We start from the raw sequence: 27063 nt of genomic DNA on the forward strand, positions 1-27063 counted from the left end.
TAGAAAATGTGAACGTGTTTTCCTTTTTGGTCTAGTTGCACACATGGGAGCCATGCTCTGAATTGGCCATGCTTTCCTCTTTGCCACCCTGGACAGGATCACTGCAGAGATATGTCGAACAGTGACCCTCAGTCTGGTGATGCCTCATGCTTCCTCTTCACGTCGCTTGGCAGTTCCTCTCCTGACAACTTCATCTTTGTGTCTGCTCAGAGGCAGAAACACACACACACACACACAGACCCACATTAACACAGGTGACACAAGACCATGTGTGTATATAAACACACATTCTGGGCAAGGGGACACAAACACAAACAGGGAACACAGCTCTCTCAGTACTGAAGAAGCCTGTGCCCAGCAATGTGGGAAATGGCATCAGAAGGCACCATGTCCTTCCCTTGGGGCCCCCTGTCCAGCTCGTCCCGCAGCTCTTCCGTATTTTCCCAAGCCGCCTGAAGTCGGTCCCAGCGTGGTCTGCATGGTGGCGGTTATAATGCGAGTGGTGGATGTGGAAATTCACAGACGACTCCAAAGTCAGCACCTAAGTGCACTGGCAGCCCAGGGAGGACGCCCTTCCAGTCATAGGCTATCCCAGGAGCAGGGGCGGGAGGGAAGGACCCAGGCAATCTCAAAATTTCTGAGCAGCAGTAGGTCGGGGATAGCGCGATTGACCGAAGGATGATTCTGATAAACAGACGGCATTCATCCTGCCTCGAGCAGAATCACCGAGGATTCTGGCATGCAAGCACAGCTGCTTGGAGGGAGACTTCCTTCACGCACAGCCACAATGAGTCCCCAAGCCTCCAGTCTCAGCACGTCACCTGCTACGTGCATGACTCAAACCCTGGTTCCCCGGCCAGCTGGCATGAGTTGAGGATTTCCATCTGGGAAAGGACAGTGCCCCAGCCTTTACACGGATGTCCCCTCAGGGCCCCGCTGCAGACCCCTCACCACCTGTGTTTCTGTCAGCTCCCCCTTGTGGCACCTGTTGCCTCCCTGGGATAGTACTTCAGGGGATCGTGCCACACGTCCTGGCCAATGATCTGATGGCAGTAAGAGCAAGGTCAGCCTGGGGCTGACTAGAACCTAACTCTCCCGTGAGAAGCCAAGAGCTCCAACCTCAATCGCCAACTCTGCGCAGGCCCTAACCATACTCACTTCAGCAATCCTGTTCGATTCTGGGCAGTTGTGGCCTGACAGCCAATTGAGAAAGTGCAGGCTCCTGGTGTCCAGCCTGTGGCTGGGTGCTCCCCGTTCATAGTCCTAGAACCAGTGAACTGGTGTGCAATGGCGTGCCCTATACCCTGTAGAAAGACAGGGTAGATAGGGGCGGATGCGGCAGCTCAAGTATCGACCTACACCCTCACCCCGGCCCCCTTGCGTACCCACACTCACGACCCAGGTAGCCACGTTTACCAGTGATGTCAAGGTAATATTCCTTAACAATCACCGTGTTCCAGAAGGACGGGTTGTCCCGAAAGGAGAAGATCAGCTTGCAGCGGGACCAGGGATGGCTCCGCACCTGCATCTGCCAGCACAGGGAGGAGGGAAAAGGTGCAAGCATTGAGGTGCCTCAGCTTGCCTCTCAGGCCGGCCTTAACAGCCTCCATGACGCCTCTGCAAAGTTTCAAAGTACAGGCCCGTGGATAACACCATCCCCCACCTCCCTGTCAAGTGCCATACCGACCCATCCTCAGCGTCCCTCACTGACCTTGAAGTCGATCATGTACCTAAAAAAATCTTCATCCTGGGTGCTGATTATGATTGACAGTTGAGGGTGGTTCATAATCTGCTTTGGGTCAAGGAGACATTCAGGCCACATGCCGTGCCAAGAAGAGCCAGGGGCAACAGCCCTATTCTGGCCTGGAGAAGGACACTGGAACAGGCATCTGCAAGGATTCTGGGCACACACGCTTACCCGGTCATGACTCACAACTTCAGGCTCTGCCATACCATCAGACCTGCTCGTGGCTCTGAGTTCCCTGTGCTATTCTGCAGCTCAGGTGGTCTGCAACCCACAAGCCGGCGCTATTTCTCTCCTCTCCGGCCCGCCTCCTGGCCTGTGTTTGCTGGGTTGTAGCATGTCATTGGTAACATCGTTAGGACTTGCAGTCTTTGTGACTACGGTATCTGAAAGAAATTGGGGTGTGTGTGTTTTTCTATGTGTGTCTGAATGTGTGTGTATCTCTGGGTGTGTGTGTGTGGGAAATCCCATGTCTCAGCTATTTCCTGGTATCATCCACATTTACAACAATAAATGTCTGCACTTCCTGCTGTAGTGAACTCTCTCTGGTAATCCTGACCTAGAGGACCTGGGTACAGATCCTCCTCAGATGCAGGCCTGAAGGGGAAACCCTGAGTCATGGCTGTGACACTTACAGGTATGGCTCTCACCAGATACACCTCGGCTGTGCCTTCGGAACCTGCCAATGCCAGGACCACACTTTCGTCAGGGGCCTGCAGCACCCTACCTCTGCCCTCGCCACACACACACACACACACACACTCCTGCACATACACCTGCTTCTGCTCCACCTCCTCCTCCTCTTCCCGACAGGCAAATACCTAGGAGCAGCAGGAAGGATACAGGTTTGGCCCAGAAGCCAGGGATGCCCTGGGGAATGGCACTTCTCCGAGCCAACTGACGCTTCCTGCTCAGATGGTTCATGCGCATGAAGTGAACGGAGGCCTGACGGTTTTCCTCATGCAGGGAGCTCACTTCCAACTGCAGGGCCCTCAGTCCCTGTAGGCCATTTGGCGCCGGCCTCTCACTCGGGCCTCCAGGTCTTTCCAGGCCCTGCTCCTCCACCGTCTTCTCCTCCAGCTCCTGGGAGGACCCCTGATCCCGCTCGTCATCTGCCACAACCTCCACCTCATTCATGATGTCTTCTCCCAGAGGTTGGCACACCTGCCCAATCCCGGAATGCTCACCCTCCACCAGGGTCCCCCCGCTGTCCTCCACCGCCTCCACCACGTAGAGGGTGACTTCTTCGCCTGCTGTGCCACCTGGTGGCTGCAAAGTTCCAGCCGTGCACGGCATCGTGACGGCATGCCCCCTGGCCACTGCCCCCTGAGCAACCGGGCTCCCATCTAAGAAGGTCCGGAGTCCCGGGTCGCTCCCGCCTTCCTCTGGCCGCCTCTCACGCTCCTCTGGGACATGGCTGTTACCCCGAGCTGGGGCAGATGTGAAGGGACCGGACATAATAGCACAGCACGTGGTGTGCAATGGCGGCCCGGCTGAAGTAACTGGGTGTGGCTCGCTAGCTCTTTGGGGTGGTGTGAGATTTGAATGGTCAGGAGGTGGGGCCTGGTGTGTCGCGGGTGGCCTGAGGTTTAGAAAGCGGTTCCGGAGAGGCCACGACAGGGTGCACGGTGGTTAGCCCAACAGGCGGGACCCGTAGGCTGTGAGACAGGCTCAGGCTGCTGGGGCAAATTGAGACCAACGGTAGAGAGGGTAGTGGGCGGCACCCTGAGGGAAACTTCCCTAGACCAGAGGCTGGCTTCCCCGCTTCCTGGGCTCCAGAGCCCCCACGTGGCACCACTCGGCTTCAGGGAGGGCATGGCTATTGCATCTAGCCTTACTGCAGGCGCTGGCATTGAATTGGCCTCTGGAATTTCAAGCCATGTTCTCGCTCTGCAATCCAAAAGCACACTGCTGTGTCCCATGGGACCGCCCATCCCTTGGAGCTCTCCCTGAGTATCTAAAGGATAGGCAGGGGCGCAAAGTGGCTGGATAGTTTCCTTGCTGGGACAGGATCCTGCTGCTGTCTGGATGGTAGGGGAGTGTGTACAAACCACAACGTTTGCAACACTTGACCTCCACTCTTCAGGGGCACCAGAGCCATAGGACAGAGATCTCTCTCTTTGTCTCTGCTTCTCACCTATCACTGATTCTGGTGATGCTGCTGTGTGTGCACCAGGGAATGCTGTCTGTGTGTCTCCGACTCTCTAAGGGGTGCTGTGGTCCTCTGCCATTCTCCGGACACCAGCGCTCAGAAGAGACGATTAACCTTGGAGTGAAGGCAAGCCCTTCTCCTCCTCAGTGAGTCACACCCATGGCAGATGAGACTGTTCTGGGCCACAGGTTCGGAGAGTGCTCTCTCAAACTGGAAAGCCCATGGTGGGTGGTTACTGCTGAAGCACAGAAGGGGACGGGTGACCCTCCCTCCCTCGCTGGGCAGACATGAACACTGCACAGGACTCTGGCGATACGGCCACACCTTGCGCAGAGGGAGAAACGGGTCACGGTCTGCTGGCATGACGGAACTACCTGAACCTTGCTGGAATGCCTACCAGTGAAAGGCTAAGGACACCAGCGTTGAGTTCCACGACACACCAATGCCGGAGGCCTGCACGATGGCCCGTTTACCCTATCCAGGCCCTTTCAAAGAGGTTCTGTTCTCCAAGTGAGAACACATCCCTGCCTACCCGGTGGCCCAAACCTGTGGGGCTGCTACCAGCATGATGATCAACCTAAGCCATCCTTCCCATAGTCCTCATAGGCGGTATCTGTGTTCTGCAAAGGGTACAAAGAGAGATGTCTCACACTCGATGGTTGTGCAGGTAGCAGGTGCTTATGCTCCAGTGGCGCTGTATCTCTGAAACCTTACACAAATGGCAAGGGGTGCTCATGCTCCTGGCCAGGACATGGAAAGCATGCCCAGCACTGAAGAAGAATGCCAAGCCCCTCATAGCTCTTTTTCCTAAGGGCTGTTGGCTCACACACCGCAGCATCTGTGCCTGTGACGACAGCTCAATCTGTGTCTCGGCTCCTCTGCACTCAATGATCATGCCCAGGTGATTTCCTCCTGCCTCTCCTTTCTGTCAGAGTTCTGGGCTGCAGGCGTCTATTTCCATGTAGAACTTGCTAACTCATTGAGATCATAGGGCATGATTCCCTGGCTGCACTGCTTCTTCTGGCTAGAGTCTATGTTCCCTTCATGTTTCTGCTGTCCTTTCTTGCGTCACCTAGCTAGGTGTCTTCCGACTGCTCACCCTCACAAGTGTACTGGTAGGAGCTTCTGTGCACCAATGTTCACACATGTCCACATGTCCACACTCACATCCCTGAGAGGAGACTTACACATGTGCAGAAGGACAGGGTTTCTTGTCCAGGAACGTGGATTTTCATAAGCACCCGACATTCTTTGTCCCTGTTATTTTCCTTCACTTGCTTGTTGATCCTGGCAGCTTTCACTTCTATCTCTGTGACTTGTGCTCAACGTTAACAAGATCTTGGCATTGTTCATGACAGGGATGGACATGCAGAGCGTCTGGCAGACCTGGAAGTGCTCAGTGTGGACAGCTGAGTGACTTGTGCCTGTGTTCCACATTCTCCCATAACCTTGGGCAGGTTCACAGTACCAGTGATGTTGGCATGATTCCATTACCTGTGCTTTCCTTCAGGGAACCAGAAAACAAGGGCCTTTGGGCTCAGCTGACTTGGAGAACTGCTTTCTCGGTGTATACCTCTCTACAACATGCTTTGTCAAGACTGTGCCACATTGCATGCCTATATCCCTTAGGGCCCACAGCATTCTGGCTGAGGGTCCCTGTCCTCCCTATCTTGGAGTTTTCTGTGTGTACCTGTCTTCCTGTGCCCCAGCGTTCCCTCCCTGTAGCTGGAAAAGGCCAATGAGATGCCCAAGGCTCCAACAGGCCCAAGAGACCGTGGCAGGCCTGGGACAGATACAATGTCATGAAGAAGGTGCACGTGTATCTACAGGGTCTGTTCCAGTACATGGCATGGGATCTGAGACCAGAAAGGGAAGGTGGCATCCCTAGAACGAGTCCCTTCAGTTTATTATTCCCCAGACACACGGAGTTCCCGAACAGATGATGCCCTGGGAAACTGGCCCTTTAAGACCCACAGCTCATGACCCTCTTGGGCAGAAAGCACCATTTCTATCTCAAGTGCACCCAGAGGGCTTGATCGCACCCAAGGCCTCAATCATTTGATAAATGCCAGGCCTTTATTTCAGTTGCTCTCACTAGGCCCAGGTAGGACTCTGGAAAGACAGCCATCCCTGCTTGCCTACCTAGCCCATGCACTAAGGAAGGCAGTCCCCAGTTGTGCCCAGGGACATCGAAATTGGTCACCTGGAAAGTAGGGTCCATCTGAGTGTCACCTGGTGCAGATCCCCTAAGACCAAATCGGAGATTCTGCTCCAGCGAGACTGCCAGAATCCACCCTCAAGATCAGACTGTCACCTTTGCCACTCTGGCTTTACAGCCAGGGGCAAGACCCTAGAGGAGGGAAGGGATTAACTTCAGCGGGTTCAGCACGAACCATGAGGTATCTTTGGCAGGACCACGGAAAACCAGCAGGCTCTGTGCCGACCCCAGGGCCTTCCTTGTCTCCCACTGTCCCAGCGTCCCTTGGGACAAGCAGCCAGCCCCACCATCCTTGTGTCCTCCCACTTCCCTGCCTCACAGGCACACTCCGGCAGAGGGACACACATGCACACTGCACACATATGCTCTCCTCGCATTTCTGCACTGCCAGGGAGGTTGCAAGTGCCTGGTGGCATGCCACACTCACACCCTGTGCCTGCTAGGATGCCTGGGGTTTCACACGGACAGCCTACCTCAGCACAGCTGACATGTAGTGTTCGATCATGCCAGTGTGTGCTCCTTCGGGAGGGAGCGTGTTGCCTGACGGGCTGATCCTGGGCAGCGCGGGCCCAGGACTTCTCCCGTGTATCCTTCTCACGTGTGTGGAACAAGGCTCCAGGGCAGCAGGCTCTCTGTGACTCCTCCTCCTTCAGGTCTCTGCCCTTCTCTACAGGACCTTAGGGTCCTCACCACCCCGGGTCCTGCCATAGCCACGTCCAACATTTCCATCAGCTGGCCCACTCTGCCACAGACTCAGGGGTCCACAGGCAGTGGTTTCAAAGCCCCACCCCACCTGATTGGCACTGGGTGAATGCTCTCACCACCCAACCCTCCACCTGGTCCAAATACACAAAATAACACGGTAGAAAATGTGAACGTGTTTTCCTTTTTGGTCTAGTTGCACACATGGGAGCCATGCTCTGAATTGGCCATGCTTTCCTCTTTGCCACCCTGGACAGGATCACTGCAGAGATATGTCGAACAGTGACCCTCAGTCTGGTGATGCCTCATGCTTCCTCTTCACGTCGCTTGGCAGTTCCTCTCCTGACAACTTCATCTTTGTGTCTGCTCAGAGGCAGAAACACACACACACACACACAGACCCACATTAACACAGGTGACACAAGACCATGTGTGTATATAAACACACATTCTGGGCAAGGGGACACAAACACAAACAGGGAACACAGCTCTCTCAGTACTGAAGAAGCCTGTGCCCAGCAATGTGGGAAATGGCATCAGAAGGCACCATGTCCTTCCCTTGGGGCCCCCTGTCCAGCTCGTCCCGCAGCTCTTCCGTATTTTCCCAAGCCGCCTGAAGTCGGTCCCAGCGTGGTCTGCATGGTGGCGGTTATAATGCGAGTGGTGGATGTGGAAATTCACAGACGACTCCAAAGTCAGCACCTAAGTGCACTGGCAGCCCAGGGAGGACGCCCTTCCAGTCATAGGCTATCCCAGGAGCAGGGGCGGGAGGGAAGGACCCAGGCAATCTCAAAATTTCTGAGCAGCAGTAGGTCGGGGATAGCGCGATTGACCGAAGGATGATTCTGATAAACAGACGGCATTCATCCTGCCTCGAGCAGAATCACCGAGGATTCTGGCATGCAAGCACAGCTGCTTGGAGGGAGACTTCCTTCACGCACAGCCACAATGAGTCCCCAAGCCTCCAGTCTCAGCACGTCACCTGCTACGTGCATGACTCAAACCCTGGTTCCCCGGCCAGCTGGCATGAGTTGAGGATTTCCATCTGGGAAAGGACAGTGCCCCAGCCTTTACACGGATGTCCCCTCAGGGCCCCGCTGCAGACCCCTCACCACCTGTGTTTCTGTCAGCTCCCCCTTGTGGCACCTGTTGCCTCCCTGGGATAGTACTTCAGGGGATCGTGCCACACGTCCTGGCCAATGATCTGATGGCAGTAAGAGCAAGGTCAGCCTGGGGCTGACTAGAACCTAACTCTCCCGTGAGAAGCCAAGAGCTCCAACCTCAATCGCCAACTCTGCGCAGGCCCTAACCATACTCACTTCAGCAATCCTGTTCGATTCTGGGCAGTTGTGGCCTGACAGCCAATTGAGAAAGTGCAGGCTCCTGGTGTCCAGCCTGTGGCTGGGTGCTCCCCGTTCATAGTCCTAGAACCAGTGAACTGGTGTGCAATGGCGTGCCCTATACCCTGTAGAAAGACAGGGTAGATAGGGGCGGATGCGGCAGCTCAAGTATCGACCTACACCCTCACCCCGGCCCCCTTGCGTACCCACACTCACGACCCAGGTAGCCACGTTTACCAGTGATGTCAAGGTAATATTCCTTAACAATCACCGTGTTCCAGAAGGACGGGTTGTCCCGAAAGGAGAAGATCAGCTTGCAGCGGGACCAGGGATGGCTCCGCACCTGCATCTGCCAGCACAGGGAGGAGGGAAAAGGTGCAAGCATTGAGGTGCCTCAGCTTGCCTCTCAGGCCGGCCTTAACAGCCTCCATGACGCCTCTGCAAAGTTTCAAAGTACAGGCCCGTGGATAACACCATCCCCCACCTCCCTGTCAAGTGCCATACCGACCCATCCTCAGCGTCCCTCACTGACCTTGAAGTCGATCATGTACCTAAAAAAATCTTCATCCTGGGTGCTGATTATGATTGACAGTTGAGGGTGGTTCATAATCTGCTTTGGGTCAAGGAGACATTCAGGCCACATGCCGTGCCAAGAAGAGCCAGGGGCAACAGCCCTATTCTGGCCTGGAGAAGGACACTGGAACAGGCATCTGCAAGGATTCTGGGCACACACGCTTACCCGGTCATGACTCACAACTTCAGGCTCTGCCATACCATCAGACCTGCTCGTGGCTCTGAGTTCCCTGTGCTATTCTGCAGCTCAGGTGGTCTGCAACCCACAAGCCGGCGCTATTTCTCTCCTCTCCGGCCCGCCTCCTGGCCTGTGTTTGCTGGGTTGTAGCATGTCATTGGTAACATCGTTAGGACTTGCAGTCTTTGTGACTACGGTATCTGAAAGAAATTGGGGTGTGTGTGTTTTTCTATGTGTGTCTGAATGTGTGTGTATCTCTGGGTGTGTGTGTGTGGGAAATCCCATGTCTCAGCTATTTCCTGGTATCATCCACATTTACAACAATAAATGTCTGCACTTCCTGCTGTAGTGAACTCTCTCTGGTAATCCTGACCTAGAGGACCTGGGTACAGATCCTCCTCAGATGCAGGCCTGAAGGGGAAACCCTGAGTCATGGCTGTGACACTTACAGGTATGGCTCTCACCAGATACACCTCGGCTGTGCCTTCGGAACCTGCCAATGCCAGGACCACACTTTCGTCAGGGGCCTGCAGCACCCTACCTCTGCCCTCGCCACACACACACACACACACACACTCCTGCACATACACCTGCTTCTGCTCCACCTCCTCCTCCTCTTCCCGACAGGCAAATACCTAGGAGCAGCAGGAAGGATACAGGTTTGGCCCAGAAGCCAGGGATGCCCTGGGGAATGGCACTTCTCCGAGCCAACTGACGCTTCCTGCTCAGATGGTTCATGCGCATGAAGTGAACGGAGGCCTGACGGTTTTCCTCATGCAGGGAGCTCACTTCCAACTGCAGGGCCCTCAGTCCCTGTAGGCCATTTGGCGCCGGCCTCTCACTCGGGCCTCCAGGTCTTTCCAGGCCCTGCTCCTCCACCGTCTTCTCCTCCAGCTCCTGGGAGGACCCCTGATCCCGCTCGTCATCTGCCACAACCTCCACCTCATTCATGATGTCTTCTCCCAGAGGTTGGCACACCTGCCCAATCCCGGAATGCTCACCCTCCACCAGGGTCCCCCCGCTGTCCTCCACCGCCTCCACCACGTAGAGGGTGACTTCTTCGCCTGCTGTGCCACCTGGTGGCTGCAAAGTTCCAGCCGTGCACGGCATCGTGACGGCATGCCCCCTGGCCACTGCCCCCTGAGCAACCGGGCTCCCATCTAAGAAGGTCCGGAGTCCCGGGTCGCTCCCGCCTTCCTCTGGCCGCCTCTCACGCTCCTCTGGGACATGGCTGTTACCCCGAGCTGGGGCAGATGTGAAGGGACCGGACATAATAGCACAGCACGTGGTGTGCAATGGCGGCCCGGCTGAAGTAACTGGGTGTGGCTCGCTAGCTCTTTGGGGTGGTGTGAGATTTGAATGGTCAGGAGGTGGGGCCTGGTGTGTCGCGGGTGGCCTGAGGTTTAGAAAGCGGTTCCGGAGAGGCCACGACAGGGTGCACGGTGGTTAGCCCAACACGTGGGACCCGTAGGCTGTGCGACAGGCTCAGGCTGCTGGGTCAAATTGAGACCAATGGCAGAGAGGGTAGTGTGCGGCACCCTGAGGGAAACTTCCCTAGACCAGAGGGTGGCTTCCCCGCTTCCTGGGCTCCAGAGCCCCCACGTGGCACCACTCGGCTTCAGGGAGGGCATGGCTATTGCATCTAGCCTTACTGCAGGCGCTGGCATTGAATTGGCCTCTGGAATTTCAAGCCATGTTCTCGCTCTGCAATCCAAAAGCACACTGCTGTGTCCCATGGGACCGCCCATCCCTCGGAGCTCTCCCTGAGTATCTAAAGGATAGGCAGGGGCGCAAAGTGGCTGGATAGTTTCCTTGCTGGGACAGGATCCTGCTGCTGTCTGGATGGTAGGGGAGTGTGTACAAACCACAACGTTTGCAACACTTGACCTCCACTCTTCAGGGGCACCAGAGCCATAGGACAGAGATCTCTCTCTTTGTCTCTGCTTCTCACCTATCACTGATTCTGGTGATGCTGCTGTGTGTGCACCAGGGAATGCTGTCTGTGTGTCTCCGACTCTCTAAGGGGTGCTGTGGTCCTCTGCCATTCTCCGGACACCAGCGCTCAGAAGAGACGCTTAACCTTGGAGTGAAGGCAAGCCCTTCTCCTCCTCAGTGAGTCAAACCCATGGCAGATGAGACTGTTCTGGGCCACAGGTTCGGAGAGTGCTCTCTCAAACTGGAAAGCCCACGGTGGGTGGTTACTGCTGAAGCACAGAAGGGGACGGGTGACCCTCCCTCCCTCGCTGGGCAGACATGAACACTGCACAGGACTCTGGCGATACGGCCACACCTTGCGCAGAGGGAGAAACGGGTCACGGTCTGCTGGCATGACGGAACTACCTGAACCTTGCTGGAATGCCTACCAGTGAGAGGCTAAGGACACCAGCACGTTGACTTCCATGACACACCAGTGCCGGAGGCCTGCACGATGGCCCGTTTACCCTATCCAGGCCCTTTCAAAGAGGTTCTGTTCTCCAAGTGAGAACACATCCCAGCCTACCCAGTGGCCCAAAACTGTGGGGCTGCTACCAGCAAGACGATCAACCTAAGCCATCCTTCCCATAGTCCTCATAGGCGGTATCTGTGTTCTGCAAAGGGTACAAAGAGAGATGTCTCACACTCGATGGTTGTGCAGGTAGCAGGTGCTTATGCTCCAGTGGCGCTGTATCTCTGAAACCTTACACAAATGGCAGGGGGTGCTCATGCTCCTGGCCAGGACATGGAAAGAATGCCCCGCACTGAAGAAGAATGCCAAGCCCCTCATAGCTCTTTTTCCAAAGGGCTGTTGGCTCACACACCGCAGCTTCTGTGCCTGGGACGACAGCCCAATCTGTGTCTCGGCTCCTCTGCACTCAACGATCATGCCCAGGTGATTTCCTCCTGCCTCTCCTTTCTGTCAGCGTTCCGAGCTGCAGGCGTCTATTTCCATGTAGAATTTGCTAACTCAGTGAGATCATAGGGCATGATTCCCTGGCTTCACTGCTTCTTCTGGCTAGAGTCTATGTTCCCTTCATGTTTCCGCTGTCCTTTCTTGCATCACCTAGCTACGTGTCTTCCGACTGCTCACCCTCACAAGTGTATTGGTAGGCGCTTCTGCGCACTAATATTCACACATGTCCACATGTCCACACTCACATCCCTGAGAGGAGACTTACACATGTGCAGAAGGACAGGGTTTCTTGTCCAGGAACATGGATTTTCATAAGCACCCGACATTCTTTGTCCCTGTTATTTTCCTTCACTTGCTCGTTGATCCTGGCAGATTTCATTTCTATCTCTGTAACTTGTGCTCAATGTTAACAAGATCTTGGAATTGTTCATGACAGGGATGGACATGCAGAGTGTCTGGCAGACCTGGAAGTGCTCAGTGTGGACAGCTGAGTGACTTGTGCCTGTGTTGCACATTCTCCCATAACCTTGGGCAGGTTCACAGTACCAGTGATCTTGGCATGATTCCATTACCTGTGCTTTCCTTCAGGGAAACAGAAAACAAGGGCCTTTGGGCTCAGCTGACTTGGAGAACTGCTTTCTCGGTGTGTACCTCTCTACATCATGCTTTGTCAAGTCTGTGCCCCATTGCATGCCTATATCCCTTAGGGGCTACAGCATTCTGGCTGAGGGTCCCTGTCCTCCCTATCTTGGAGCTTTCTGTGTGCACCTGTATTCCTGTGCCCCAGCATTCCCTCCCTGTAGCTGGAAAAGGCCAACGAGATGCCCAAGGCTCCAACAGGCCCAAGAAACCGTGGCAGGCCTGGGACAGATACAATGTCATGAAGAAGGTGCACGTGCATCTACAGTGTCTCTTCCAGTACAAGGCATGGGATCTGAGACCAGAAAGGGAAGGTGGCATCCCTAGAACGAGTCCCTTCAGTTTATTACTCCCCAGACACACGGAGTTCCCGAACAGATGATGCCCTGGGAAACTGGCCCTTTAAGACCCACAGCTCATGACCCTCTTGGGCAGAAAGCACCATTTCTATCTCAAGTGCACCCAGAGGGCTTGATCGCACCCAAGGCCTCAATCATTTGATAAATGCCAGGCCTTTATTTCAGTTGCTCTCACTAGGCCCAGGTAGGACTCTGGAAAGACAGGCATCCCTGCTTGCCTACCTAGCCAATGCACTAAGGAAGGCAGTCCCCAGTTGTGCCCAGGGACATCGAAATTGGTCACCTGGAAAGTAGGGTCCATCTGAGTGTCACCTGGTGCAGATCCCCTAAGACCAAATTGGAGATTCTGCTCCAGCGAGACTGCCAGAATCCACCCTCAAGATCAGACTGTCAGCTTTGCCACTCTGGCTTTACAGCCAGGGGCAAGACCCTAGAGGAGGGAAGGGATTCACTTCAACGGGTTCAGCATGAACCATGAGGTATCTTTGGCAGGACCACGGAAAACCAGCAGGCTCTGTGCGGACCCCAGGGCCGTCCTTGTCTCCCACTGTCCCAGGGTCCCTTGGGACAAGCAGCCAGCCAACCATCCTTGTGTCCTCCCACTTCCCTGCCTCACAGGTACACTCCGGCAGAGGGACACACATGTACACTGCACACATGGGCTCTCCTTGCATTTCTGCACTGCCAGGGAGGTTGCAAGTGCCTGGTGGCATGCCACACTCACACCCTGTGCCTGCTAGGATGCCTGGTGTTTCACACGGACAGCCTACCTCAGCACAGCTGACATGTAGTGTTCGATCATGCCAGTGTGTGCTCCTTCAGTAGGGAGCGTGCTGCCTGAAGAGCTGATCCTGGGCAGCATGGGCCCAGGACTTCTCCCGTGCATCCTTCTTACGTGTGTGGAACAAGGCTCCAGGGCAGCAGGCTCTCTGTGAGTCCTCCTCCTTCGGGTCTCTGCCCTTCTCTACAGGACCTTAGGGTCCTCACCACCCCGGGTCCTGCCATAGCCACGTCCAACATTTCCATCAGCTGGCCCACTCTGCCACAGACTCAGTGGTCCACAGGCAGTGGTTTCAAAGCCCCACCCCACCTGATTGGCACTGGGTGAATGCTCTCACCACCCAACCCTCCACCTGGTCCAAATACACAAAATAACATGGTAGAAAATGTGAACGTGTTTTCCTTTTTGGTCTAGTTGCACACATGGGAGCCATGCTCTGAATTGGCCATCCTTTCCTCTTTGCCACCCTGGACAGGATCACTGCAGAGATAGGTCGAACAGTGACCCTCAGTCTGGTGACGCCTCATGCTTCCTCTTCACGTTGCTTGGCAGTTCCTCTCCTGACAACTTCATCTGTGCGTCTGCTCTGAGGCAGAAACACACACACACGCAGACACAGACCCACATTAACACAGGTGACACAAGACCACGTGTGTATATACACACGCATTCTGGGCAAGGGGACACAAACACAAACAGGGAACACAGCTCTCTCAATAGCTGAAGATGCCTGTGCCCAGCAATGTGGGAAATGGCATCAGAAGGCACCATGTCCTTCCCTTGGGGCCCACTGTCCACCTCGTCCCGCAGCTCTTCCGTATTTTCCCAAGCCGCCTGAAGTCGGTCCCAGCATGGCCTGTGTGGTGGCGGTTATAAGGCTAGTGGTGGATGTGGAAATTCACAGACGACTCCAAAGTCAGTACGTAAGTGCACTGACAGCCCAGGGAGGACGCCCTTCCAGTCATAGGCTATCCGAGGAGCAGTGGCGGGAGGCAAGAACCCAGACAATCTCAAAATTTCTGAGCAGCAGAAGGCCGGGGATAGCGCGATTGACCGAAGGATGATTCTGATAAACAGACGGCATTCATCCTGCCTCGAGCAGAATCACCGAGGATTCTGGCATTGCAAGCAGAGCTCCTTGGAGGGAGACTTCCTTCACTCACGGCCACACCGAGTCCCCAAGCCTCCAGTCTCAGCACGTCACCTGCTACGTGCATGACTCAAACCCAGTTTCCCCGGGCAGCTTGCATGAGCCTGAGCATTTCCATCTGGGAAAGGACAGTGCCCCAGCCTTTACACGGATGTCCCCTCAGGGCCCCGCTGCAGACCCTCTCACCACCTGTGTTTTTGTCAGCTCCCCCTCGTGGCACAAGTTTCCTCCCTGGGGTTGTACTTCAGCAGATCGTGCCACACTTCCTGGCCAATGATCTGATGGCAGTAAGAGCAAGGTCAGCCTGGGGCTGACCAGGCCCGTAACCCTCCCGTGAGAAGCCAAGAGCTCCAACATCAATCACCAACTATGCGTAGGCCCAAACCAAACCCACCTCAGCAATCCTGTTCGATTCTGGGCAGTTGTGGCCTGACAGCCAATTGAGAAAGTGCAGGCTCCTGGTGTCCAGCCTGCGGCTGGGTGCTCCCTGTTCATAGTCCTAGAACCAGTGAACTGGTGTGCAATGTCGTGCCCTATACCCTGTAGAAAGACAGGGGAGACAGGGGTGGATGCAGCAGCTCAAGTATCGACCTACACCCTCACCCCGGCCCTCTTGCGTCCCCACACTCACCACCCTGGGAGCCACGTTTACCAGTGATGTCAAGGTAATATTCCTTAACAATCACCGTGTTCCAGAAGTACGGGTTGTCCCGAAAGGAGAAGATCAGCTTGCAGCGGGACCAGGGATGGCTCCGCACCTGCATCTGCCAGCACAGGGAGGAGGGAAAAGGTGCAAGCATTGAAGTGCCTCAGCTTGCCTCCCAGGCCGGCCTTAACAGCCTCCATGACGCCTCTGCAAAGTCTCACAGTACAGGCCCGTGGATAACACCATCCCCCACCTCTCTGTCAAGTGCCATACCGACCCATCCTCAGCCTTCCTCACTGACCTTGAAGTCAATCATGTACCTAAAAAAATCTTCATCCTGGGCGTGGATTATGATTGACAGTTGAGAGTGGTTCATAATCTGCTTTGGGTCAAGGAGACATTCAGGCCACATGCCGGGCAAAGAAGAGCCAGGGCCAACAGCCCTATTCTGGCCTGGAGAAGGACACTGGAACAGGCATCTGCAAGGATGCTGATCACGTCCGCTTGCCCGGTCACAACTCACATCTTCAGGCCCTGCCATACCATCAGACCTGCTCGTGGCTCTGGGTTCCCTGTGCTGTTCTGCAGCTCAGGTGGTCTGCAATCCACAAGCAGGGGCTATTTCTCACCTCTCCGGCCCGCCTCCTGGCCTGTGTTGGCTGGGTTGTAGCATGTCACTGGTAACATGGTTAGGACTTGCAGTCTTTGTGACTACTGTATCTGAAAGAAACTGGGGTGTGTGTGTGTTTCTATGTGTGTCTGAATGTGTGTGTATCTCTGGGTGTGTGTGTGTGTGTGTGGAAAATCCCATGTCTCAGCTATTTCCTGGTATCATCCACATTTACAACAATAAATGTCTGCACTTCCTGCTGTAGTGAACTCTCTCTGGTCATCCTGACCTAGAGGACCTGGGTACTGATCCTCCTCAGATGCAGGCCTGAAGGGGAAACCCTGAGTCACGGCTATGACACTTACAGGTATGGCTCTCACCAGATACACCTCGGCTGTGCATTTGGAACCTGCCAATGCCAGGACCACACTTTCGTCAGCGGCCTGCAACACCCTACCTCTGCCCTCGCCACACACACACACACACACACTCCTGCACATACACCTGCTTCTGCTCCACCTCCTCCTCCTCTTCCCGACAGGCAAATACCTAGGAGCAGCAGGATGGATACAGCTTTGGCCCAGAAGCCAGGGATGCCCTGGAGAATGGCACTTCTCCGAGCCAACTGACGCTTCCTGCTCAGATGGTTCATGCGCATGAAGCGAACGGAGGCCCGACGGTTTTCCTCATGCAGGGAGCTCACTTCCAACTGCAGGGCCCTCAGTCCCTGTAGCCCATTTGGCGCCGGCCTCTCACTCGGGCCTCCAGGTCTTTCCAGGCCCTGCTCCTCCACCATCTTCTCCTCCAGCTCCTGGGAGGACCCCTGATCCCGCTTGTCAACTGCCACAACCTCCACCTCATCCATGACGTCTTCCGACAGCAGCTGGCACACCTGCCCGATCCCGGAATGCTCTCCATCCACCAGGGTCCCCGCCACTGTCCTCCACCGCCTCCACCACGTAGAGGGTGACTTCTTCGCCTGCTGTGCCACCTGGTGGCTGCAAAGTTCCAGCCGTGCACGGCATCGTGACGGCATGCCCCCTGGCCACTGCCCCCTGAGCAACCGGGCTCCCATCTAAGAAGGTCTGGAGTCCCGGGTCGCTCCCGCCTTCCTCTGGCCGCCTCTCACGCTCCTCTGGGACATGGCTGTGACCCCGAGCTGGGGCAGATGTGAAAGAACCGGACATAATAGCACAGCAAGTTGTGTGCAATGGCGGCCCAGCTGAAGTAACCGGGTGTGGCTCGCTAGCTATTTGGGGTGGTGTGAGATTTGAATGGTCAGGAGGTGGGGCCTGGTGTGTTGCGGGTGGCCTTAGGTTGTAGAAAGGGGTTCTGGACAGTACACGACAGGGTGCACGGTGGTTAGACCAACACGCGGGACCCGTAGCCTGTGAATCAGGCTCAGGCTGCTGGGTCAAATTGAGACCAATGGCAGAGAGGGTAGTGTGCGGCACCCTGAGGGAAACTTCCCTAGACCAGAGGGTGGCTTCCCCGCTTCCTGGGCTCCAGAGCCCCCACATGGCACAACTCGGCTTCAGGGAGGGCATGGCTATTGCATCTAGCCTTACTGCAGGCGCTGGCATTGAATTGGCCTCTGGAATTTCAAGCCATGTTCTCGCTCTGCAATCCAAAAGCACACTGCTGTGTCCCATGGGACCGCCCATCCCTCGGAGCTCTCCCTGAGTATCTAAAGGATAGGCAGGGGCGCAAAGTGGCTGGATAGTTTCCTTGCTGGGACAGGATCCTGCTGCTGTCTGGATGGTAGGGGAGTGTGTACAAACCACAACGTTTGCAACACTTGACCTCCACTCTTCAGGGGCACCAGAGCCATAGGACAGAGATCTCTCTCTTTGTCTCTGCTTCTCACCTATCACTGATTCTGGTGATGCTGCTGTGTGTGCACCAGGGAATGCTGTCTGTGTGTCTCCGACTCTCTAAGGGGTGCTGTGGTCCTCTGCCATTCTCCGGACACCAGCGCTCAGAAGAGACGCTTAACCTTGGAGTGAAGGCAAGCCCTTCTCCTCCTCAGTGAGTCACACCCATGGCAGATGAGACTGTTCTGGGCCACAGGTTCGGAGAGTTCTCTCTCAAACTGGAAAGCCCATGGTGGGTGGTTACTGCTGAAGCACAGAAGGGGACGGGTGACCCTCCCTCCCTCGCTGGGCAGACATGAACACTGCACAGGACTCTGGCGATATGGCCACACCTTGCACAGAGGGAGAAATGGGTCACGGTCTGCTGGCATGACGGAACTACCTGAACCTTGCTGGAATGCCTACCAGTGAGAGGCTAAGGACACCAGCGCGTTGAGTTCCACGACACACCAGTGCCGGAGGCCAGCACGATGGCCCGTTTACCCTATCCAGGCCCTTTCAAAGAGGTTCTGTTCTCCAAGTGAGAACACATCCCAGCATACCTGGTGGCCCAAACCTGTGGGGCTGCTACCAGCAAGACGATCAACCTAAGCCATCCTTCCCATAGTCCTCATAGGCGGTATCTGTGTTCTGCAAAGGGTACAAAGAGAGATGTCTCACACTCGATGGTTGTGCAGGTAGTAGGTGCTTATGCTCCAGTGGCGCTGTATCTCTAAAACCTTACACAAAAAGCAAGGGGTGCTCATACTTCTGGCCAGGACATGGAAACAATTCCCCGCACTGAAGAAGAATGCCAAGCCCCTCATAGCTCTTTGTCCAAAGGGCTGTTGGCTCACACACCGCAGCTTCTGTGCCTGGGACGACAGCCCAATCTGTGTCTCGGCTCCTCTGCACTCAACGATCATGCCCAGGTGATTTCCTCCTGCCTCTCCTTTCTGTCAGAGTTCCGGGCTGCAGGCGTCTATTTCCATGTAGAATTTGCTAACTCAGTGGGATCATAGGGCATGATCCCCTGGCTTCACTGCTTCTGCTGCCAAGAGTCTATGTTCCCTTCATGTTTCCGCTGTCCTTTCTTGCCTCACCTAGCTAGGTGTCTTCTGACTGCTCACCCTCACAAGTGTACTGGTAGGCGCTTCTGCGCACGAATATTCACACATATCCACATTTCCACACTCACATCCCTGAGAGGAGACTTACACATGTGCAGAAGGACAGGGTTTCTTGTCCAGGAACATGGATTTTCATAAGCACCCGACATTCTTTGTCCCCGTTATTTTCCTTCACTTGCTCGTTGATCCTGGCAGCTTTCAATCTATCTCTGTGACTTGTGCTCAACGTTAACAAGATCTTGGCATTGTTCATGACAGGGATGGACATGCAGAGCATCTGGCAGACCTGGAAGTGCTCAGTGTGGACAGCTGAGTGATATATGCCTGTGTTCCACATTCTCCCATAACCTTGGGCAGGTTCACAGTACCAGTGATCTTGGCATGATTCCATTGCCTGTGCTTACTTTAAGGGAACCAGAAAACAAGGGCCTTTGGGCTCAGCTGACTTGGAAAACTGCTTTCTTGGCGTGCACCTCTCTACATCATGCTTTGTCAAGTCTGTGCCCCATTGCATGCCTATATCCCTTAGGGCCCACAGCATTCTGGCTGAGGGTCCCTGTGCTCCCTATCTTGGAGCTTTCTGTGTGCACCTGTCTTCCTGTGCCCCAGCGTTCCCTCCCTGTAGCTGGAAAAGGCCAACAAGATGTCCAAGGCTCCAACAGGCCCAAGAGACCGTGGCAGGCCTGGGACAGATACAATGTCATGAAGAAGGTGCACGTGCATCTACAGTGTCTCTTCCAGTACAAGGCATGGGATCTGAGACCAGAAAGTGAAGCTGGCATCCCTAGAACGAGTCCCTTCAGTTTATTACTCCCCAGACACACGGAGTTCCCGAACAGATGATGTCCTGGGAAACTGGCCCTTTAAGACCCACAGCTCATGACCCTCTTGGGCAGAAAGCACCATTTCTATCTCAAGTGCACCCAGAGGGCTTGATCGCACCCAAGGCCTCAATCATTTGATAAATGCCAGGCCTTTATTTCAGTTGCTCTCACTAGGCCCAGGTAGGACTCTGGAAAGACAGGCATCCCTCCTTGCCTACCTAGCCCATGCACTAAGGAAGGCAGTCCCCAGTAGTGCCCAGGGACATCGAAATCGGTCACCTGGAAAGTAGGGTCCAACTGAGTGTCACCTGGTGCAGATCCCCTAAGACCAAATTGGAGATTCTGCTCCAGCGAGACTGCCAGAATCCACCCTCAAGATCAGACTGTCAGCTTTGCCACTCTGGCTTTACAGCCAGGGGCAAGACCCTAGAGGAGGGAAGGGATTCACTTCAACGGGTTCAGCACGAACCATGAGGTATCTTTGGCAGGACCACGGAAAACCAGCAGGCTCTGTGCGGACCCCAGGGCCTTCCTTGTCTCCCACTGTCCCAGGGTCCCTTGGGACAAGCAGCCAGCCCACCATCCTTGTGTCCTCCCAATTCCCTGCCTCACAGGCACACTCCGGCAGAGGGACAGCCATGTACACTGCACTAATGGGCTCTCCTCGCATTTCCTGGTGGCATGCCACACTCACACCCTGTGCCTGCTAGGATGCCTGGGGTTTCACACGGACAGCCTACCTCAGCACAGCTGACATGTAGTGTTCGATCATGCCAGTGTGTGCTCCTTCGGGAGGGAGCGTGCTGCCTGACGGGCTGATCCGGGGCAGCACGGGCCCAGGACCTCTCACGTGTATCCTTCTCACGTGTGTGGAACAAGGCTCCAGGGCAGCAGGCTCTCTGTGACTCCTCCTCCTTCAGGTCTCTGCCCTTCTCTACAGGACCTTAGGCTCCTCACCACCCCAGGTCCTGCCATAGCCACGTCCACCATTTCCATCGGCTGGCCCACTCTGACACAAACTCAGGGGTCCACAGGCAGTGGTTTCAAAGCCCCACCCTACCTGATTGGCACTGGGTGAATCCTCTGACCACCCAACCCTCCATTTGGTCCAAATACACAAAATAACACGGTAGAAAATGTGAACGTGTTTTCCTTTTTGGCCTAGTTGCACACATGGGAGCGATGCTCTGAATTAGCCGTCCTTTCCTCTTTCCCACCCTGGACAGGATTACTGCAGAGATAGGTCGAAAAATGACCCTCAGTCTGGTGACGCCTCATGCCTCCTCATCACGTCGCTTGGCATTTTCTCTCCTGATAACTTCATCTGTGCGTCTGCTCTGAGGCAGGAACACACACACGCACACAAACAGACCCACATTAACACAGGTGACACAAGACCCTGTGTGTATATACACACACATTCTGGAGAGGGGACACAAACACAAACAGGGAACACAGCTATCTCAGTAGCTGAATACGCCCGTGCCCAGCAATGTGGGAAATGGCATCAGAAGGCACCATGTCCTTCCCTTGGGGCCCCCTGTCCACCTCGCCCCTCAGCTCTTCCGTATTTTCTCAAGCCGGCCTGAAGTCAGTCCCAGCAGTGGCCTGTGTGGTGGCGGTTATAAGGCGAGTGGTGGATGTGGATATTCACAGACGACTCCAAAGTCAGTACCTAAGTGCACTGTCAGCCCAGGGAGGACGCCCTTCCAGTCATAGGCTATCCAGGAGCAGTGGCGGGAGGGAAGGACCCAGACAATCTCAAAATTCTGAGCAGCAGAAGGCCGGGGACAGCTGCGATTGACCGAAGGATGATTCTGATAAACAGACGGCATTCACCCTGCTCGAGCAAATCTCCGAGGATTCTGGCATTGCAAGCACAGCTGCTTTTAGGGAGACTTCCTTCACTCACAGCCACACCGAGTCCCCAAGGCCTCCAGTCTCAGCACGTCACCTGCTACGTGCATGACTCAAACCCAGGTTCCCCGGCTAGCTTGCATGAGCCTGAGCATTTCCATCTCGGGAAAGGACAGTGCCCCAGCCTTACACGGATGTCCCCTCAGGGCCCTGCTGCAGACCCCCTCACCACCTGAGTGTTTTGTCAGCTCCCCCTCGTGAACAAGTTTCCTCCCTGGGGTTGTACTTCAGGGCAGATCGTGCCACACTTCCTGGCCAATGATCTGATGGCAGTAAGAGCAAGGTCAGCCTCGGGGCTGACCAGGCCCGTAACCCTCCCTTGAGAAGCCAAGAGCTCCAACATCAATCGACCAACTAGTTTGCAGGCCGAAACCAAACCTCACCTCAGCAATCCTGTTCGATTCTGGGCAGTTGTGGCCTGACAGCCAATTGAGAAAGTGCAGGCTCCTGGTGTCCAGCCTGTGGCTGGGTGGCTCCCCGTTCATAGTCCTAGAACCAGTGAACTGGTGTGGCAATGGCGTGCCCTATACCCTGTAGAAAGGCAGGGGAGACAGGGGTGGATGCAGCAGCTCAAGTATCGACCTACACCCTCACCCCGGCCCCATGCGCACCACACTCACCACCCTGGGAGCCACTTTTACCAGTGATGTCAAGGTAATATTCCTTAACAATCACCGTGTTCCAGAAGTACGGGTTGTCCCGAAAGGAGAAGATCAGCTTGCAGCGGGACCAGGGATGGCTCCGCACCTGCATCTGCCAGCACAGGGAGGAAGGGAAAAGGTGCAAGCATTGAGGATGCCTCAGTTTGCCTCCCAGGCCGGCCTTAACAGCCTCCATGACTGCCTCTGCAAAGTCTCACAGTACAGGCCCGTGGATAACACCATCCCCTACCTCCCTGTCAAGTGCCACACCCACCCATCCTCAGCCTCCCTCACTGACCTTGAAGTCGATCATGTACCTAAAAAAATCTTCATCCTGGGCGCTGATTATGATTGACAGTTGAGGGTGGTTCATAATCTGGTTTGGGTCAAGGAGACATTCAGGCCACATGCCGGGCCAAGAAGAGCCAGGGGCAACAGCCTTTTCTGGCCTGGAGAAGGACACTGGAACAGGCATCTGCAAGGATGCTGGGCACTCGCGCTTGCCCGTTACTGACTCAGATATTCAGGCTCTGCCATACCATCAGACCTGCTCGTGGCTCTGGGTTCCCTGTGCTGTTCCGCAGCTCAGGTGGTCTGCAACCCACAAGCATGGGATATTTCTCACCTCTCCTGCCCGCCCTCCTGGCCCGTGTTTGCTGGGTAGTAGCATGTCATTGGTAACATGGTTAGGACTTGCAGTCTTTGTGACTACTGGTATCTGAAAGAAATTGGGGTGTGTGTGTGTTTCTATGTGTGTCTGAATGTGTGTGTATCTCTGGGTGTGTGTGTGTGTGTGTTGTGTGTGTGTGTGTGTGGAAAAACCCATGTCTTCAGCTATTTCCTGGTATCATCCACATTACAACAATAAATGTCTGAAGTTGCTGCTGTAGTGTACTCTCTCTGGTCATCCTGACCTAGAGGACCTGGGTACAGATCCTCCTCAGATGCAGGCCTGAAGGGGAAACCCTGAGTCATGGCTGTGACACTTACAGGTATGGCTCTCACCAGATACACCTCGGCTGTGCCTTTGGCAACCTGCCAATGCCCAGGACGACACTTTCATCAGCGGCCTGCAGACAACCTACCTCTGCCCTCGCCACACAACCACACACACCCACTCTCACATGCACCTGCTTCTGCTCCACCTCCTCTTCCTCTTCCCGACAGGCAAATACCTAGGAGCAGCAGGATGGATACAGGCTTTGGCCCAGAAGCCAGGGGATGCCCTGGGAGAATGGCACTTCTCCGAGCCAAGCTGACGCTTCCTGCTCAGATGGTTCATGTGCATGAAGCGAACGGAGGCCCGACGGTTTTCCTCATGCAGGGAGCTCACTTCCAACTGCAGGGCCCTCAGTGCCCTGTAGCCCCATTGGCGCCGGCCTCTCACTCGGGCCTCCAGGTCTTTCCAGGCCCTGCTCCTCCACCTGTCTTCTCCTCCAGCTCCTGGGAGGACCCCTGATCCCGCTTGTCATCTGCCACAACCTCCACCTCATCCATGACGTCTTCCTGACAGCAGCTGGCACACCTGCCAATCCCAGAATGCTCTCCATCCACCAGGGTCCCCCCCGCTGTCCTCCACCGCCTCCACCACGTAGAGGGTGACTTCTTCGCCTGCTGTGCCACCTGGTGGCTGCAAAGTTCCAGCCGTGCACGGCATCGCGACGGCATGCCCCCTGGCCGCCTGCCACCTGAGCAACCGGGCTCCCATCTAAGAAGGTCCGGAGTCCCGGGTCGCTCCCGCCTTCCTCTGGCCGCCTCTCACTCTCCTCTGGGACATGGCTGTGACCCCGAGCTGGGGCAGATGTGAAGGGACCGGACATAATATCACAGCAAGTGGTGTGCAATGGCGGCGGCCCGGCTGAAGTAACCGGGTGTGGCTCGCTAGCTCTTTGGGGCGGTGTGAGATTGGAATGGTCAGGAGGTGGGGACTGGTGTGTCGCGGGTGGCCTGAGGCTTTAGAAAGGGGTTCCGGAGAGACCACGACAGGGTGCACGGAGGTTAGCCCAACACGGGGGACCTGTAGGCTGTGAGACAGGCTCAGGCTGCTGGGTCAAATTGAGACCAATGGCAGAGTGTGTAGTGTGCGGCACCCTGAGGGAAACTTCCCTAGACCAGAGGGTGGCTTCCCCGCTTCCTGGGCTCCAGAGCCCCCACGTGGCACAACTCGGCTTCAGGGAGGGCATGGCTATTGCATCTAGCCTTACTGCAGGCGCTGGCATTGAATTGGCCTCTGGAATTTCAAGCCATGTTCTCGCTCTGCAATCCAAAAGCACACTGCTGTGTCCCATGGGACCGCCCATCCCTCGGAGCTCTCCCTGAGTATCTAAAGGATAGGCAGGGGCGCAAAGTGGCTGGATAGTTTCCTTGGTGGGACAGGAGCCTGCTGCTGTCTAGATGGTAGGGGAGTGTTTACAAACCATAACGTTTGCAACACTTGAACTCCACTCTTCACGGGCACCAGAGCCATAGGACAGAGATCTCTCTCTTTGTCTCTGCTTCTCGCCTATCACTGATTCTGGTGATGCTGCTGTGTGTGCACCAGGGAATGCTGTCTGTGTGTCTCCGACTCTCTAAGTGGTGCTGTGGTCCTCTGCCATTCTCTGGACACAAGCGCTCAGAAGAAACGCTTAACCTTGGAGTGAAGGCAAGCCCTTCTCCTCCTCAGTGAGTCGCACCCATGGCAGATGAGACTGTTCTGGGCCACAGGTTTGGAGAGTGCTCTCTCAAACTGGAAAGCCCACGGTGGGTGGTTACTGCTGAAGCACAGAAGGGGACGGGTGACCCTCCCTCCCTCGCTGGGCAGACATGAACACTGCACAGGACTCTGGCGATACGGCCACACCTTGCGCAGAGGGAGAAACGGGTCACGGTCTGCTGGCATGACGGAACTACCTGAACCTTGCTGGAATGCCTACCAGTGAGAGGCTAAGGACACCAGCGCGTTGAGTTCCACGACACACCAGTGCCGTAGGACTGAACGATGGCCCGTTTACCCTATCCAGGCCCTTTCAAAGAGGTTCTGTTCTCCAAGTGAGAACACATCCCAGCCTACCCGGTGGCCCAAACCTGTGGGGCTGCTACCAGCAAGACGATCAACCTAAGCCATCCTTCCCATAGTCCTCATAGGCGGTATCTGTGTTCTGCAAAGGGTACAAAGAGAGATGTCTCACACTCTATGGTTGCGCAGGTAGTAGGTGCTTATGCTCCAGTGCCATTGTATCTCTGAAACCTTACACAAAAAGCAAGGGGTGCTCATGCTTCTGGCCAGGACATGGAAAGCATGCCCAGCACTGAAGAAGAATGCCAAGCCCCTCATAGCTCTTTGTCCAAAGGGCTGTTGGCTCACACACCGCAGCTTCTGTGCCTGGGACGACAGCCCAATCTGTGTCTCGGCTCCTCTGCACTCAACGATCATGCCCAGGTGATTTCCTCCTGCCTCTCCTTTCTGCCAGAGTTCCGGGCTGCAGGCGTCTATTTCCATGTAGAACTTGCTAACTCAGTGGGATCATAGGGCATGATCACCTGGCTTCACTGCTTCTGCTGGCAAGAGTCTATGTTCCCTTCATGTTTCCGCTGTCCTTTCTTGCGTCACCTAGCTAGGTGTCTTCTGACTGCTCACCCTCACAAGTGTACTGGTAGGCGCTTCTGCGCACGAATATTCACACATGTCCACATTTCCACACTCACATCCCTGAGAGGAGACTTACACATGTGCAGAAGGACAGGGTTTCTTGTCCAGGAACATGGATTTTCATAAGCACCCGACATTCTTTGTCCCTGTTATTTTTCTTCACTTGCTCGTTGATCCTGGCAGCTTTCACTTCTATCTCTGTGACTTGTGCTCAACATTAACAAGATCTTGGCATTGTTCATGACAGGGATGGACATGCAGAGCGTCTGGCATACCTGGAAGTGCTCAGTGTGGACAGCTGTGTGACTTGTGCCTGTGTTCCACATTCTCCCATAACCTTGGGCAGGTTCACAGTACCAGTGATCTTGGCATGATTCCATTACCTGTGCTTTCCTTCAGGGAACCAGAAAACAAGGGCCTTTGGGCTCAGCTAACTTGGAGAACTGCTTTCTCGGCATGCACCTCTCTACATCATGCTTTGTCAAGTCTGTGCCCCATTGCATGCCTATATCCCTTAGGGCCCACAGCATTCTGGCTGAGGGTCCCTGTCCTCCCTATCTTGGAGATTTCTGTGTGGACCTGTATTCCTGTGCCCCAGCGTTCCCTCCCTGTAGCTGGAAAAGGCCAACGAGATGCCCAAGGCTCCAACAGGCCCAAGAGACCGTGGCAGGCCTGGGACAGATACAATGTCGTGAAGAAGGTGCACATGCATCTACAGGGTCTCTTCCAGTACAAGGCATGGGATCTGAGACCAGAAAGTGAAGCTGGCATCCCTAGAACGAGTCTCTTCAGTTTATTACTCCCAGTCACACGGAGTTCCCGAACCGATGATGCCCTAGGAAACTGGCCCTTTAAGAACCACAGCTCATGCCCTCTTGGGCAGAAAGCACCATTACTATCTCAAGTGCAACCAGAGGGCTTGATCGCACTCAAGGCCTCAATCATTTGATAAATGCCAGGCCTTTATTTCAGTTGCTCTCACTAGGCCCAGGTAGGACTCTGGAAAGACAGGCATCCCTGCTTGCCTACCTAGCCCATGCACTAAGGAAGGCAGTCTCCAGTTGTGCCCAGGGAAATCCAAATCG

The 27063-nt window shown here is 55.2% G+C and overlaps 3 pseudogenes; all 3 read right to left on the reverse strand.

Moving 5' to 3' along the window:
- Positions 1 to 965: 965 nt before the first annotated feature.
- On the reverse strand, positions 966 to 3202 carry LOC133053651 (testis-specific Y-encoded protein 1-like; annotated as a pseudogene).
- Positions 3203 to 7942: 4740 nt separating this feature from the next.
- LOC133053654 (testis-specific Y-encoded protein 1-like) lies at positions 7943 to 10179 on the reverse strand (annotated as a pseudogene).
- Positions 10180 to 14926: 4747 nt separating this feature from the next.
- Positions 14927 to 17169, reverse strand: LOC133053668 (testis-specific Y-encoded protein 1-like; annotated as a pseudogene).
- Between the last annotated feature and the right edge of the window lie 9894 nt (positions 17170 to 27063).

Source organism: Dama dama, chromosome Y (genome assembly GCF_033118175.1).
Source record: "Dama dama isolate Ldn47 chromosome Y, ASM3311817v1, whole genome shotgun sequence".
NCBI lineage: Eukaryota > Metazoa > Chordata > Mammalia > Artiodactyla > Cervidae > Dama > Dama dama.